The sequence below is a fragment of the Pseudorca crassidens genome, chromosome 5, assembly GCF_039906515.1.
Source record: "Pseudorca crassidens isolate mPseCra1 chromosome 5, mPseCra1.hap1, whole genome shotgun sequence".
In the NCBI taxonomy this organism is placed as follows: Eukaryota; Metazoa; Chordata; class Mammalia; order Artiodactyla; family Delphinidae; genus Pseudorca; species Pseudorca crassidens.
The window spans coordinates 66155800-66173957 of record NC_090300.1 but is presented as its reverse complement, the minus strand read 5'-3'; the positions used below and the strand labels follow the sequence as shown (position 1 = coordinate 66173957).

General features: G+C 40.2%; 1 protein-coding gene across 11 annotated transcripts in view; it reads right to left on the bottom strand.

Moving 5' to 3' along the window:
- Positions 1-17343, bottom strand: part of YEATS2 (YEATS domain containing 2) — a 109526-nt gene extending 92183 nt beyond the window's left edge. For 7 of the 11 annotated variants that reach the window (XM_067738206.1, XM_067738213.1, XM_067738215.1 and 4 more), the window contains exon 1: positions 512-658. The gene's annotated coding sequence lies outside the window, so the exon portion shown is untranslated. Of the gene's footprint in view, positions 1-511; positions 659-16980; positions 17045-17180 lie in introns of those variants that run through there. The other 4 variants (XM_067738209.1, XM_067738207.1, XM_067738208.1 and 1 more) reach the window with 4 other exon arrangements.
- Positions 17344-18158: the final 815 nt, after the last annotated feature.

The window sequence follows — 18158 nt, the reverse complement described above, 5'->3', positions numbered from 1 at the left end:
CAAAAGGGAGTGTGGCCAGGTTTCCCCTGTCCACTTGGACCCCCAGGAACCTGTTGAGATCCTGGGCCTGATCCTCTGCCCACCTAGGCCCCCTCCAGCCGTGCGGGTCCTGAGGGAGTGGGAGGGATGGAAAGGGGAGCAAAGGTAAGGCCGGACCTCCGGGACCAGCATCCCTGAGAGGCGGCTGGGATAGGGGAGGAGTTCCTACACCCAGCGGGACCCACCCACGGTTAGGGGGCCAGCGGTGACGGGGGAGGCCCTGGGGGAGAGAGTTGGGGAGGGGCACGGAGTAACAGAAGGGAACGGGGCCAGTGCTCTCCCTGTCCACTTAGGCACCAGGAAGCCTGTTGGGCTCCTGGGCCTAATCCTCTGTCCTCAGAGCCTCCTTCCTGCTGTGCAGAACCCAAGCCCCACCCCACACCCCCACCCTGGGCCCCACCTCTACACTCGGAGTCCCCCTCCAACACTCGGGGCCTAAACCCCACCCACACACCCTCACTCAGTGCCCTACCTCCAAACTCCAGGGAACTCCACATTCCAGAGGCCCTCCTTTCCACGTGCTGCCTCTCCCCTTCTGCACAGGTCCTGAGCAGAGAACCGGACCCAGGCTTGAACGGTGCCTCGCCTAGGCCCCGCCCCACGCTCAAATGTCACCGCCCCCACTGGCCTAGGTCCCGCCCCACCCTAAACCCCGCCCCTGCCTAAGTTCCACCCCCACCTAAATTCCGCCCCCAAAGCCAAGGCTTTTTTTCTTTTTTTTTTGGTTTTCTTTTCTGTTTTCCTCTCTTAGACTGGGTTTCTGTTTTACCTTGTTGAGTCATTGTTCTTGATTCTTTTATATTTTTATTTTTCCTAATAAATCTTTTATTTCTCTAACTTTATTTTATTCTTTATATTTTGTTAGTGATCCCTCCTTTTGACTTGTTCCCCCCCTTTTCTTTTCTTTTTTCTGTTGTGGCTTTCTTTTACCTTGTTGCAGTTGTCTCAATTATAGTTTTATTTCTACTAATACATTTTTTATCTTTCGAATTTTATTTTGTTTTTTATTCTTGATATTGTACTGCTCCTCTTCTTCTTTCTTTCTTCCCTTTTTTTTTTTTAACCATGCCACGAAGCTTGTGGGATCTTGGTTCCCAGTCTGGAGGTCGGGCCCGAGCTCCTGTGGTGGGATTTCTGAGTCCAAACCGCTGGACTAACACAGAACCTCAGACCCCAGGGAATATCAATCGGAGTGAGCCCTCCCAGAGGTCCTCACCTCAGCACCAAGACCCAGCTCTATCCAGCTGCCTGCAAACTCCAGGGCTGGACACCTCAGGCCAAATGACCAGTAGACAGGAATACAGCACCACCCAACAACAAAAAAAAAAACATGAAAAAAAAAATACATTACAGACGAAGAAGATAAAAACCTACGAGACCAAATAAATGAAGACAAAATAGGCAACACACCCGAAAAAGAATTCAAAGTAATGACAGTAAAGATGATTCAAAATCTCGGAAACAGAACAGAGAAAATGCAAGAAACATTTAACAAGGATCTAGAAGAACTAAAGAGCAAACAGTGATGAACAACACAATTACCGAAATTAAAAATACTCTAGAAAGAATAACAGAATAACTGAGGCAGAAGAACAGATAAGTGAGCTGGAAGATAAAATGGTGGAAATAACTGCCAGGGAGCAGAATAAAGAAAAACGAATGAAAAGAATTGAGGACAGTCTCAGAGACCTCTGGGACAACATTAAATGCACCAACATTCGAATTATAGGGGTCCCAGAAGAAGAGAAAAAGAAGGGGTCTGAGAAAATATTTGAAGAGATTACAGTTGAAAACTTCCCTAACATGGGAAAGGAAACAGTCAAGACCAGAAAACACAGAGAGTCCCATAAGGATAAACTCAAAGAGAAACACACCAAGACACATATTAATCAAGCTATCAAAAATTAAATACAAAGAAAAAATATTAAAAGCAGCAAAGGAAAAGCAACAAATAACATGTAAGGGACTATCCATAAGGTTCACAGCTGATTTTTCAGCAGAAACTCTGCAAGCCAGAATGGAGTGGCAGGACATATTTAAAGTGCTGAATGGGAAAAACCTACAATCAAGATTACTCTACCCAGCAAGGATCTCATTCAGATCTGATGGAGAAATTAAAACCTTTACAGATAAGCAAAACTTAAGAGAATTCAGCACCACCAAACCAGCTTTACAGCAAATGCTAAAGGAACTTCTCTAGGTAGGAAACACATGAGAAGGAAAAGACCTACAAAAACAAACCAAAAACAATTAGAAAACAGTAATAGGAACACACATATCAATAATTTCCTTAAATGTAAATGGATTAAATGCTCCAACCAAAAGACGTAGCCTGGCTGAATAGATACAAAAACAAGACCCATACACATGCTGTCTACAAGAGACCCACTTCAGACCTAGCTAGGGACACATACAGATTGAAAGTGAGGGGATGGAAAAAGATATTCCATGCAAATAGAAATCAAAAGAAAGCTGGAGTAGCAATTCTAATATCAGACAAAATAGACTTTAAAATAAAGACTATTACAAGAGACAAAGAAGGACACTATGTAATGATCAAGCAATCAATACACGAAGGAGATAAAACAATTGTAAATATTTATGCACCCAACATAGGAGCACCTCAATACATAAGGCAAATGCTAACAGCCATAAAAGGGGAAATCGACAGTAACACAATAATAGTAGGTAACTTTAACACCCCACTTTCACTAAAGGACAGATCATCCAAAATGAATATAAATAAGGAAACACAAGCTTTAAATGACACACTAAACAAGATGGACTTAATTGATATTTATAGGACATTCCATCCAAAAACAACAGAATACACTTTCTTCTCAAGTGCTCATGGAACATTTTCCAGGACAGACCATATCTTGGGTCACAAATCAAGGCTTGGTACATTTAAGAAAACTGAAATCATATCAAGTATCATTTCCGACCAAAACGCTGTGAGACAAGATATCAATTACAGGAAAAAAAAACAGTAAAAAATACAAATACATGAAGGCTAGATAATACGCTACTAAATAACTAAGAGATCACTGAAGAAATCAAAGAGGAAAGCAAAAAATACCTAGAAACAAATGACAAGGAAAACACAATGACCCAAAACCTATGGGATGCAGCAAAAGCAGTTCTAAGAGGGAAGTTTATAGCAATACAATCCTACCTCAAGAAACAAGAAACATCTCAAATAAACAACCTAACCTTACACCTAAAGCAATTAGAGAAAGAACAAAAAAAAACCCCAAAGTTAGCAGAAGGAAAGAAATCATAAAGATAGATCAGAAATAAATGAAAAAGAAATGAAAGAAACAATAGCAGAGATCAATAAAACTAAAAGCTGGTTCTTTGAGAAGATAAACAAAACTGATAAACCATTAGCCAGAGTCATCAAGAGAAAAAGGGAGAAGACGTAAATCAACAGAATTAAAAATGAAAAAGAAGTAAACTGACACTGCAGAAATACAAAGGATCATGAGAGATTACTACAAGCAACTCTATGCCAATAAAATGGACAACCTGGAAGAAATGGACAAATTCTTAGAAAAGCACAACCTTCCAAGACTGAACCAGGAAAAAATAGAAAATATAAACAGACCAATCACAAGCACTGAAATTGAAACTGTGATTAAAAATCTTCCAACAAACAAAAGCCCAGGACCAGATGGCTTCACAGGCGAATTCTATCAAACATTCAGAGAAGAGCTAACACCCATCCTTCTCAAACTCTTCCAAAATACAGCAGAGGGAGGAATACTCCCAAACTCATTCTATGAGGCCACCATCATCCTGATACCAAAACCAAACAAAGATGTCACAAAAAAACTACAGGCCAATATCTCTGATGAATATAGATGCAAAAATCCTCAACAAAATACTAGCAAACAGAATCCAACAGCACATTAAAAGGATCATACACCACGATGAAGTAGAATTTTCCCAGGAATGCAAGATTCTTCAATATATGCAAATCAATCAATGTGATACACCATATTAACAAATTGAAGGATAAAAACCATATGATAATCTCAATAGATGCAGAAAAAGCTTTTGACAAAATTCAATACCTATTTATGATAAAATCTCTCCAGAAAGTAGGCATAGAGGGAAACTACCTCAACATAATAAAGGCCATATATGACAAACCCACAGCTAACATCATTCTCAATGGTGAAAACATGAAACCATTTCTTCTAAGATCAAGAACAAGACAAGGTTGCCCACTCTCACCGCTATTATTCAGCATAGTTTTGGAAGTTTTAGCCACAGCAATCAGAGAAGAAAAAGAAATAAGAAGAATCCAAATAGGAAAAGAAGTAAAACTGTCACTGTTTGCAGATGACATGATACTATACATAGAGAATCCTAAAGATGCTACCAGAAAACTGCTAGAGCTAATCAATGAATTTGGCAGAGTAGCAGGATACAAAATTAATGCACAGAAATCTCTTGCATTCCTATACACTAATGATGACAAATCTGAAAGAGAAATTAAGGAAACACTCCCATTTACCACTGCAGCAAAAAGAATAAAATATCTAGGAATAAACCTACTTTAGGAGACAAAAGACCTGTATGCGGAAAACTATAGGACACTGATGAAAAAAATTAAAGATGATACAAACTGATGGAGAGAGATACTATGTTCTTGGATTGAAAAAATCAACATTGTGAAAATGACTCTACTACCCAAAGCAATCTACAAATTCAATGTAACCCCCAACAAACTACCAATGGCATTTTTCACAGAACTAGAACAAAAAATTTCACAATTTGTATGGAAACACAAAAGACCCCAAATAGCCAAAACAACCTTGAGAAAGAAAAACAGAGCTGGAGGAATCAGGCTCTCGGACTTCAGACTATACTACAAACCTACAGTAATCAAGACAGTATGGTACTGGCACAAAAACAGAAATATAGATCAATGGAACAGGATGGAAAGCCCAAAGATAAACCCACCCACATATGGTCACCTTATCTTTAATAAAGGAGGCAAGAATATACAATGGTGAAAAGACAGCCTCTTCAATAAGTGGGGCTGGGAAAACTGGACAGCTACATGTAAAAGAATGAAATTAGAACACTCCCTAACACCACACACAAAAATAAACTCAAAATGGATTAAAGACCAGACACTGTAAGTGTAAGGCCAGACACTATAAAACTCTTAGAGGAAAACACAGGCAGAACACTCTATGACATAAATCACAGAAACATCCTTTTTGACCCACCTCCTAGAGACATGGAAATAAAAACAAACAAATGAGACCTAATGAAACTTAAAAGCTTTTGCACAGCAAAGGAAACCATAAACAAGACGAAAAGACAACCCTCAGAATGGGAGACAATATTTGCCAACTAAGCAACTGACAAAGGATTAATCTCCAAAATTTACAAGCAGCTCATGCAGCTCAATACCAGAAAAACAACCCAATCCAAAAATGGGCAGAAGACCTAAACATTTCTCCAAAGAAGATACACAGATTGCCAACAAACACATGAAAAGATGCTCAATGTCACTAATCATTAGAGAAATGCAAATCGAAACTACAATGAGGTATCACCTCTCACTGGTCAGAAAATGGCCATCATCAAAAAATTTACAAACAATAAATGCTGGAGAGGGTGTGGAGAAAAGGGAACCCTCTTGCACTGTTGGTGGGAATGTAAATTGATACAGCCATTACGGAGAACAGTATGGAGGTTCCTTAAAAAACTACAAATAGAACTACCATATGACCCAGCAATCCCACCACTGGGCATATACCCTGAGAAAACCATAATTCAAAAAGAGACATGTACAATGTTCACTGCAGCACTATTTACAATAACCAGGACATGGAAGCAACCTAAGTGTCCATCGACAGATGAATGGATAAAGAAGATGTGGCACATATATACAAGGGAGTATTACTCAGCCATAAAAAGAAACGAAGTTGAGTTATTTGTAGTGAGGTGCATAGAGCTAGAGTCTGTCATACAGAGTGAAGTAAGTCAGAAAGAGAAAAACAAATACTGTATGCTGGGACTTCCCTGGCGGCGCAGTGGCTAAGAATCCGCCTGCCAATGCAGGGGACACAGGTTTGAGCCCTGTGTCGGCCAACACAATCACTGTTTCTTCAACCCACCTGGTACGGGAAAAAATAGGTCTTTTAAATAAAAATAGCCACAATTTTACACTGGACCAGAATGGTGGGAAGCTGATAGACGTTGGTCATTTGCATCAAACTGATGTGATCCACTCGGTTGATGTAGCCGTCCCCAGTGTGACATGTAAAGAGGTGAGCAAAATGGGACAGTTAGACAGCTGAGCTCAAAAAACCTGTTTCATTATTTAAGTATTATATATTTCCAGGTCAAAAACACCTACTTTCCTATTATAAATAAAACTGCTTAAGACTACAAAAGTTGCTATATAAGGTCTGTCCCAGGATCCATTCAGGACAGTATTCTGTCTCCAGTCTTACAAAGTAACAAGAAGAAGAGTTTAGGATCAAACAGCTATACTAAATTATGAACGCCCTGCTTCTATCCATTAGTGCAACAACTGGAGAGCTGGCTTTAGGTAGGTTTACCCTTCCTTTACCCGACCTCTTAAACATACTCTTTGTAGACAGACTGAGCTATCTGGGAAGTTTACAGGTTTTGATATATTTACGGTAAATTCTTCTTAAGTTGACAGAAGGTAGGCCATATAACATTCCAGTAACTTCCTTAGAGCCACTTTCAGACAAAAATCACTGGAATTACCTAAAGTGATAATTCTGACTCATATGACAATCTTGTTGTTTCAGTTGTGAAGCCATAAAAGTTTTCTTTCCAAGAGAAGCAAAAAGAGGAAAAAAAAAAAGACTTGTCTACAAATAAGGGCTGAAAAGGAAAGAAAGGAACTGGACCAGATCAAGACTGTGTCAAACTCTTGGCCACAGTCACTGAGAATATATAAATTAAGCCAAATTTTGCACACTTCACTAAATAGGGATTTTTTCACTGGAGCTTTCAAACTGACAGTCAATCCTATGGGGATAAGTCTCATGCCTTTCTATCAAGAGCTGAGATTCTAGAAAGAAAACAAGTACCTTAAAACATAAGACATTTTTCAGAAATTTGGTTTTTCTTTAGCAACACTGCCTAATCTAGAAAATCTACCTATTTACAAAAATCTACCTATTGATGAAATTTTTCTGGAATTAGATACAGTGATGGTTGTGCAACTTTGTAAATATACTAAAAACAACAAACCAAAAAACCCCCCAAGTATTACACTTTAAAGGAGTGAATTGGTTTTTTACATTGTTTACTCTATTTATTTATTTTTTAACATCTTTATTGGAATATAATTGCTTTACAATGGTGTGTTAGTTTCTGCTGTATAACAAAGTGAATCAGCTATACATATACATATATCCCCATTTCTCCTCCCTCTTGCGTCTCCCTTCCACCCTCCCTATTCCACCCCTCTAGGTGGTCACAAAGCACTGAGCTGACCTCCATGTGCTATGCAGCTGCTTCCCACTAGCTATCTATTTAACATTTGGTAGTGCATATATGTCCACGCCACTCTCTCACTTCGTCCCACCTTACCCTTGCCCCTCAAGTCTGTTCTCTACATCTGTGTCTTTATTCCTGTCCTGCCCCTAGGTTCTGCAGAACTTTTTTTTTTTTTAGATTCCGTATATATGTGTTAGCATACGGTATTTGTTTTTCTCTTTCTGACTTACTTCACTCTGTATGACAGACTCTAGCTCCATGCACCGCACTACAAATAAATCAATTTTCTTTCTATGGCTGAGTAATATTCCATTGTATATATGTGCCACACCTTCTTTATCCATTCATCTGTTGATGGACACTTCGGTTGCTTCCATCTCCTGGCTATTGTAAATAAAGCTGCAATGAACATTGTGGTACATGGCTCTTTTTGAATTATGGTTTTCTCAGGGTATATGCCCAGTAGTGGGATTGCTGGGTCGTATGGTAGTTCTATTTTTAGTTTTTTAAGGAACCTTCATCTGTTCTCCATATTGGCTGCATCAACTTACATTCCCACCAACAGTGCAAGAGGGTTCCCTTTTCTCCACACCCTCTCCAGCATTTGTTGTTTGTAGAGTTTTTGATGATGGCCATTCTGACTGGTGTGCGGTGATACCTCATTGTAGTTTTGATTTGCATTTCTCTAGTAATTATTGATGTTGAGCATCTTTTCACATGCCTCTTGGCTATATGTATATCTTCTTTGGAGAAATGTCTATTTAGGTCTTCTGCCCATGTTTGGATTGGGTTGTTTGTTTTTTTTGATACTGAGCTGCATGAGCTTAAAGGAGTGAATTTTATGGTATGTGAATTAGAAATCAATAAAGGCATTATAAATAATAACAATGACAAACACACTATACATTAACCTTAAACAGAAATCTATTTACAGATTATCCTTCCCCAAGTATGCGTGTACATGCTATGTGTACACTTGCAGGAGGGCAAGGCAGTCACCTGGGGAATCAACCTTAGGAAGACCAGTTCCTAATCAACATTTGGAAGACCAGAGGCACGGACTGTTAACACTTTCAAATTTAGTTTTTTAATCAAATGTTTCAGATATTCAAAAAAGGTATAAAATGATCAGCGACAGGAACACAAGGAAGCTCAAAAGTATTAGTGATTTCCTATGTTTTTTTATTCATTCATTCATTCATTTATTTATTTATGGCTGTGTTGTGTCTTCGTTGCTGCGCACAGGCTTTCTCTAGTTGTGGAGAGCGGGGTCTACACTTCATTGTGACGCACGGGCTTAGTTGCTCGGCAACATGTGGGATATTCCCGGACCAGGGCTCGAACCATGTCCCCTGTGTCGGCAGGCGGATTCTTAACCACTGTGCCACCAGCGAAGTCCGGCTGATCTATTTCTTAAGCTGGGTGATAGCTAAGTAGGTATTTGTTACTTTATTATTATTCTTTAAAACATACCTCCTTATTATATGTGCTCTTTAATATACATATGATGTATTTCATAATTTTTAAAAACAAAACTTAAAAGAAATTATGTACATTCATACTATGGAATAAATCAGTTCCACTGTAATGTGACATATGCATTTCTAGAAATCACCACGCTGTATAACATTGCATAACAAAAACCACAAGGCTTATAGGAAAAATGGGTTTGGGCCCAACACTCAAAAATTTTATCAGTGACATTAAGAAAAAAAGGGAATCAAATAAAAAAAGGAATCTAATATTGTAAAAATGGCAGCACAGTTCTACACATTAAATGGTTAAGAAATACCTACGTGTGACAATAAACTTGGAAGTTTGCCTTGAAAAAGACCTCAAGTTTGCTTGTGGAAGTGGGCATTGAAAAGTTACAGCTTGCTGAGTTACCTTGAAGTGGTAATGAGGCTAATCTGAAATCAACAGAAAAGTGTAACACCAGATGTGGATGGGTGTGGCTCATAACACAGCAAACTGAGGTTGCTGGAGGATGTCTGAGGTGTGTGCCTGCGTGTGGCTTGTGTATTTTTGCCACGGCTCAATTCAGCAGGTGCCGTTTTCTGCATTCACCTAGCATTTCTTGCAGATGAAATCACGCATGAGCGAATGTGAAATTCACGGTATACTCAAAATAGTTCCCTATTATATCAATTGCACTGGAACATATTCATGTTTTCATATAGCAAAAATGTTCTGCAATGTAGCCATTAAAAAGAATGTGTTGATATGGAAATACCTCTAAAATAAATTGTAAAGTGAACAAAAGCCAAGGTGCAGATGGTGTGTATACTTTGATTCTTTCTGTGTAAACTAGGGGAAAGAGCAGAGAAACCCAAAAATATGCGGGTAGATGCCTGTGTAGGTTTTTCTGGAAGAAAGGATAAAAAATGATTTAACAACAGTTGCCTCTGGGTAGTGGTTTTGCATTTCATTTTATTCCTGACTACAATGTTTGAATTTTCTAACCATGTACATGCATTATTTGGGGGAGGAAAATGCCAAAAGGGTTTATGTCTCTTTCTGTTTTCTTCTTACTTCTCTATATGTTTAAAAGACACAACTACAGAGAATGTGAAACAACTGGAACTTTCATGCATTGGTGGTGGGAATGCAAAATGGTAAATCACTTTGGAAAACAGCTTGGGAGTTTCTTAAAAAAAATTAAAAATTCCCTACCATATGACCCAGCCATTCCACTCCTAGGTATTTCCCAAGAGAAATAAAAGCCTATGTCCATACAAAAACACAAATGTTCACAGCAATGTTATTTGTAATAGTCAAAAACTAAAAACAACCCGAATGTCCATTAGTAGGCAAATGGGTAAACAAATTGCGATATATCCATACAATAGAACATACTCTTCAATAAAAAAGAATTAACCAGGGACTTCCCTGGTGGCACAGTGGTTAAGAATCTGCCTGCCAATGCAGGGGAGACGGGTTCAAGCCCTGGTGCGGGAAGATCCCACATGCCACGGAGTAACAAAACCCGTGAGCCACAACTACTGAGCCTGCGCTCTAGAGCCTGTGAGCCACAACTACTGAAGCCTGTGTGCCACAACTACTGAGCCCACATGCCACAACTACTGAAGCCCGTGCTCCACAACAAGAGAAGCCACCGCATTAAGAAGCCCACGCACCGCAGCAAAGAGTAGCCCCCGCTCAACGCAATTAGAGAAAGCCCGCGTGTAGCAACAAAGACCCAAGGCAGCCGTAAATAAATAAATAAACTTATAAAATAAAAAAGAATTAGCCAATACATGCAGCAACATGAATTAATTTCAAAATGATGCTGAGTGAAAGAAGCCAGCTTAAGAAAAAAGTATATACTACAATGGTAACATTTATACAAAATGCAAACTAGTCTATAGTGACAGAAACCTGATCAGTGGTTGTTGTGGTATGGGGCAATGATGGGGAAGGGAGAGAGAAGGATCACAAAGGGGCATTAGAAAAATTGGGGGGATAATGCATATGTTTACTATCTTGATTGTGGTGATGTTTTCACAGATGCATAAATATGTCAAAACTTATCAAATTATACACTTTATATATGTGCAGATTGTGGTATGCCAATTGTACCTCAATGAAGCAATCTAAACACACACACAGCTATTAAATATAAACTGTCAAAAAACGTATAAAGAATACACAATGGTGGGCTTCCCTGGTGGCGCTGTGATTAAGAATCCGCCTGCCAATGCAGGGCACACGGGTTTGAGCCCTCATCTGGGAAGCTCCCACATGCCACGGAGCAACTAAGCCAGTGCGCCACAACTACTGAGCCTGTGCTCTAGAGACCGCGAGCCACAACTACGGAGGCTGTAGGCCTAGAGCCCTTGCTCCGCAACAAGAGAAGCCGCCACGATGAGAAGCCCAGGTACCACAATGAAGAGTAGCCCCCGCTCGTCCCAACTAGAGAGAGCCCGCATGCAGCAACGAAGACCCAATGCAGCCAAAAATATATAAATAAAATAAATTTTAAAATATAAAAAGAATACACAATGGGAGCCCTCATACATTGTTGGTGGAAATGTAAAATGGTGCAACTGCTGTGGAAAACAGTTTGGCAGTTCCTCAAAAAGTTAAACACAGAATTACTATGTGACCTAGCAATTCCACACCCAGGTATACATTCAAAAGAACTAAAAACATATGTCCACAAAAAAACTTGTACGTATGTGAATGTTCATAACAACATTATTCACAATAGTGAAATAAATGGAAGCAACTCAAATGTCAATTGATGATTGGATAAACAAAATGTGATATAATCATACAATGTATTATTAAGCAATAAAAAAGAATAAAGTACCAACACATGCTACAACACCAATCAACTTTGAATATATCATGCTAATTAAGTGAAAGAAGCCACACACAAAAGGCCACATGTTACATGATTATATTTCTATGAAATGTCCAGAAACAGGCAAATCCATAGACACAGAAAGTGGCTGCCAGGGGATGAGGGGAGGAGGGAACTGGGACTGACTGCAAATATGTATGGGGTTTCTTTCCGGAATCATGAAAATGTTACGGAATTAGACGGTAGTAACGGTTGTACAACCTTGTGAATATACTAAAAAAACCACTGAATTATACACTTTAAAATGGTGAATTCTATCTTATGTGAATTATGTCTCAACGAATAAGTATACACTCAAATAAACTAAATTAGTTTAAAAAAACAAAATAAATAACAATCACCAACATATCCACAACTCTGTAAGTAAAAACATTATGAATAAAGTTGAAGCTCCTGCTCCTTGGCATTCTGGTCACCGCCAGCCTTCATTACCACCACATAACAGGTCTCTCCCCACACTTACCCCAAGCTCACTCTTCAGATAAACAGAATAAACAATCCTTGGTTAGGAGAACTAGTTCTTCTACCTCTCCCTGCCTACAGTCATCAAAGTTCACATGCTTGAACTTCTCCTAATTACCTTCCAACGGGTTCACATTTCATCCATAACTTCTCTCTGCTTACTGAAATGCTATTCATCCTTCAAGAATCAAAATAAATTCCAATTCATCCATGAAGTGCACCCCAGCCTTCAAAAAAATTTTTTCTAACTCCCACAGAACAGATGCTATAGAAACAATCTGCTTCATAAGTCTTGTTTTCTATGAGGGAAAAGTGCACCAATGCTGACCCTCACCCTCCATTCAGTGGCAGTGTAGAAAACAGACTGAAAGGGGGGCAGGTTTAGTTAAAAGCAAGGAGGTGGGGGCCACTTTAAGGAGATGGCAATGAAGAATTCTATTCTGCATGAGCAAATGAGAAGAGAGGAGGATCAAGTATTTCTTGGAATCTATACTAAGGAAATACTCTCAAGACTGGTGATATACATCATACATGGGCTGTACTTAACAGATCTACAACTTAAATATTAGTTCTCCACTTTCTATATATTTAGAATATAATAAAAAACTTCATAATAAAAAACTGGAAATAGTCCATAGCAAATTACAGTGTATCCATTGAATGACTATAAAGGAATTTTAATATGGGAAGATATGTAGAAAACCCTAAAGATTCCACCAAAAAACTGGTAGAATAAATTAATTCAGCAAAGTAGCAGGATACCAAGTCATCACATAAAAATCAGTTACATTTCTATACACAAACAATGAACAATCTGAAAAGGAAATTACAAAAATATTTCCATTTATAATAGCATCAAAAAGAATAAAATACTTAGGAACGAACCAAGAAGGTAAAAGATATATACAATGAAAACTACAAAATATTGCTGAAAGAAATTAAAGAAGACAAATAAATGGTAACACATCCCATTTTCATGGACTGGAAGACCTAATACTGTTAAAAAGTCAATAGTACCCGAAGCCATCTACAAAGTCAATGCAATACCTACTGAAATCTCAATGACATTTTTTGCAGAAATAGAAAAACCCATCCCAAAATTCATATGGAATCTCAAGGGACCCGGAATAACCAAAACAATCTTGAAAAAGAACAAAACTGGAGGACTCACACTTCCTGATTTCAAAACTTACTAGAAGCTACAGTAATCAAAACAGCGTGGTACTGGCATAACACAGATATATAGACCAATGGAATAAAATAGCCCCCAAATTAACTCTTGCATATATGCTCAAATGATCTTTGGCAAGGGTGCCAAGACCATTTAATGGGGAAAAATCAATCTTTTCAACAAATAGTGCTAGGAAAACTGGATATCTATGTGCAAAAAAATGAATTTGGACCCTTAACTAATGCCAGGTACAAAAATTAACTCAAAATGGATCAAAGACCTAAACACAAAACATAGAACTCGATTCAAAATGGGCAAAGGATTTGAATTGATATTTCTCCAAAGATATACAAATGGTCAATAAGCACATGAAAAGATATTAAACATCACTAATATTAGGGAAGTACAAATCAAAAACACAATGAAATATCATCTCACAGCCATTAGCATGGCTACTTTAGAAAAACAAAACAAAAAGCAGAAAAGTGTTAGCAAGGACGTGAAGAAACTGGAACCCTGGTGCATTGGTGGTGGGACTATAAAATGGTGCAGCCACTATGGAAAACAGTGTGGCGCTTCCTCAAAAAATTAAAAATAGAATTACTGTATGATCCAGCAATTCCACTTCTGTGTAAATACCCCCAAAGAACTGAAAGCAGGGACTCAAACCGGTATCTGGGCACCCACATTCCTAGGAGCATTATTCACATGAGCCAAAAGATGGAAACAACTCAATTGCTCATCAACAGATGAATGAAAAGATAAAATGTGATATATATATACACTGGAATATCATGCAGCCTTTAAAAAGGAAGGAAACTGAGACATATGCTACAACATGGATGAACCTTCAGTACATTATGCTAAGTAAAATAAGCCAGTCACAAAAAGACAACCGCTGACTGAATCCACTTATATGAGGTACTCAAACTTAGTCAAAATCATAGAGACAGAAAGCAGAATGGTGATTGCCAATAGCTGTGGGTAAGAGAAAATGAGAAGTTTAGTGTTTCTGTTTTACAAGATGAAAAGAGTTGTGGAGACGGATCGTGGTGATGGCGGCACGATGATATAAATGTATTTAATACCACTGAACTGTACACTTAAAAATGGTTACAGTGGTAAATTTTACGTTATGTGTATTTTACTACACCTGAAAAAAAGTATACGTAGGAGTTAAATGGTAAGTATGCTTTTTCCATTATTAACCATGCCCTTCCTGATGGAGCACAGGTAATAAACTCAATTTATTCCCAGGGGGTGGGGAATGGTGACACACATTAGGGGGGAAATTCTGTAAGCTCTGTATCAGGCTACATATTTTTAGTATCTAGATAATTCTTGACAATTAGAAAGTCAATCAGGAAAAGACAAACACAAATAAAAAGACGCACAAAGGGCAGGAACAGAAATTCACAAATGGCCAATAAATGTGAAAAAATGTCCAAACATACTAGTAATCAAGGAATGAAACATTAAAGACACAATTTTTCATCTATTAAATTTAGTTTGGGGGAGGTGAAAATAAGGTGTCTTGAACAAGGGGCACTTGTTTCTAATTCACACTCATTGTCTTCACTTCCCCACTCCCATTCAATTACTCCCATCTGTTTCTACCTCCTACTTCTAGTACTCTGGATAATAATACCAATGACCAAACTAATAACCTCTGCGTTGCCAAATCCAAGTAAGCAACTCATTAAACATCTCAGAAGCACTGACGGACCAAGCCTCCATCATCCAGAAACTTCTCTCTGTGGTTTCCATGACACCAGTCTCCTGCTTTTTTCTCTTACCTCGCTGGCTGTTTCTTCTGTCCTGTGCCCATCGTTTTCCTCTATAAGATTTCCAAGCATTATAGTGCCTGAGGCTCACTCAATTTTCACTTCTCTACACTCTTTCCCTAAGTGATCACAGGTAGTCCTATAACTTTGAATATCATCTATATACTGAGTACTCCCAAATTTTTATCTCCAGCTCTAGGTTCTCTTCTGGAAGCTCCAAACCTGTACATCCAACTGCTTCCTCAACATACCAACTTCATATCTAATATACATTTCAAATTTAATACACCCAAAACAGAACTCATGATTTCTCCCACCTCAAATTTCTCTCTTCCATTCTTCTCAGCGAATGCTGCCATCTACTCAAAGTTGCTCAAAACAAGTATCAAAAAGCAAAGAGTTCTCCCTTTCACCAATCTATTTCCAAGTCTTGTTCATTCTACCTCCAAAATATTTGTTAATCTTTCTACTTACTCTTCTCCATCCCCACAATCATGGACCTAGTCCAAGGTACTGTAAACTAACCGATCTTCTAGCTTCCGCTCTTGCCCTCTCCCCTCCGCCCAGCAGATTATGCTACTTTCCTTCTTACAGCCTTCAAAAGAGTTCTCATAAAAACTAAATTCCGGGCTTCCCTGGTGGCGCAGTGGTTGAGAGTCCGCCTGCCGATGCAGGGGACACGGGTTCGTGCCCCGGCCCGGGAAGATCCCACATGCCGCGGAGCGGCTGGGCCCGTGAGCCATGGCCACTGAGCCTGCGCGTCCCGAGCCTGTGCCCCGCAACGGGAGAGGCCACAACAGTGAGAGGCCCGCGTACCGCAAAAAAAAAAAAAAAAAACTAAATTCCTAAGAATGGCTTCACCTGCTCCTATCTTTGAAAGAACATACAAAACCAAAAATATACACTCCATGATAATATCTCTGGACAGTAAAACTATGGGTACTTTTCCTCATTTTTCTTGTATTTTTAAATTTTTCTATGATGAATACCTACTACTTGCTTATTAAGAAAGAGGAAATTATATTGCTGAATACTACATAATATTATATTCTTACATGTTAAGGAGAAAAGGGAATGGAAAATTGTAGTTACAACTCCGTAACTGTTACAAGCTTAAAAGAAAACAGTAGCAAACAAATATCAAAATTCTAAGAATGAGGTGTCAGGGCTGTAGAATTACTGGTGATATTTTCCCTCAACATAATTACATTCACAATAGAAAAAAAAAAAGTTATGAGATAAACCTCATTGTCTTCTGCAATCTGGCCGCAACCCACCAAAGCAGCCTTTCACTCCCACCCCGCACTGTCTCACACCTCTGGTGCTTTAACTCGGGCACCATCTCTAGAGTATCCTCCAACCTTTCTAAATCCTACTCATCCTTAACGGTTGAAGGAGACGGTAGGGAAGCCGACAGGTTGGAGAAAGGTTCCAGGATTCCTGCTGATAAATCCACAACTTGCCGGTGCTGGGGCCAAATCTCGTCTCCAATCCCATCGCAGGCCACCAGGTTTAACGTGCTAAAAGCTCCCGCCAGTGGGGCCCAGGGGACCCCCATCCCCTCAGAGAGCAAGGTGTCCCTTAAAAAATGACACCCCTCACACACCCAAATTCCGGGTTCCCGCTGCGGAGATTCCCCCGGCACACACACTCACCCCGGACCCAGCCTCCTCCTTCGGATCCTCTCCTCTCGTCAGTCACCCGCCCCCTCCCTTCCTCCCCTCAGCCAGGGTGCCAGCGCGTCCGGCGGGGTGGGGGAAGGGCGCGCACGTGCCCGCGCCGCCCCCGCCCAGACAATGCCCGGGAGAACGGAGCGCGCGCCCGGCGGTCCCATCCCGCTCCCGCCAACACTCACCCTTTTTCCGGGTCTCCGGCTGAAGCGCAGGCCCCGCCGGGCGCCGCAAGAGGGTACGGGGGAGGGGAGGCAGCGGGCCAAGCCCCGCGGAGCCGCCCCGCCACGAGGCCCCAGCGACCCCGGAGCCCGCGGAAGCACACTGCTCAGCAGAGCCCGCCCGACCCGTCTGGCCCGGACGTCACCAGCAAGGGCGGTGGCGACGCGCGCGGTTCCGGGGGCGGAGTTCGCAAGGTTGTGGGCGGGGCCGGGGCGGGGTTGAGGCTGTCCTAGACTCTCACCCCGGGCCGGGACGCGCTGGCCCACACTGCCCAGCCCTGACCCGCTACCTGGGGAGCATGGGCGCCGGTTCTGGTAAAGGCACCATCATATATTATTTTCCTCCTTAGAGAAAGATGGCGAGTTCCAGCCCAAAGACAGAATATTCATTCTGCCGGCATTTATGAAGCTTCTACAGCAAGGACCACAGTAGCTATGATTTTTGTATGTGTCATCTTGTACCAAGCTTTGTGCTCTGTGCTAGGGATACAAATAACTATAGTTATTACTAACCTATTTTACAGATGCAGAAACTGAGGCTCGGAAAGGTTATCTAGGTCATACAACTAGTGAGTAACAATCCATCAAGTACTGTTTTCCACCTAAATATCTCTTGAGCCCAACCTTCCCTTTCCTTCTCCCTGTACCACCCTAGAGTAGACCCCATCATCTCTCTGCCCAAGGCCACTGTAGCCTCCCATGTGGTCTCCAGGTATCTATTTCTGTCCCCCTCCAATCTGTTTTCCTCACTACGTAAAGATTTACCATTGGAATTACCAAGGTCTAGAGGGGGTTCACTTTATAATTTGTTTTTCACTTTACGTATGTTATCAATTTTTTGGATGTGTTTAATAAAAATGTTTTAAAGGATTTACTCGTATATCTCCAATTGCAAGCCCAGTGCATTGCACATAGTATGCACTCAAGAAGTATTTGTTGAAT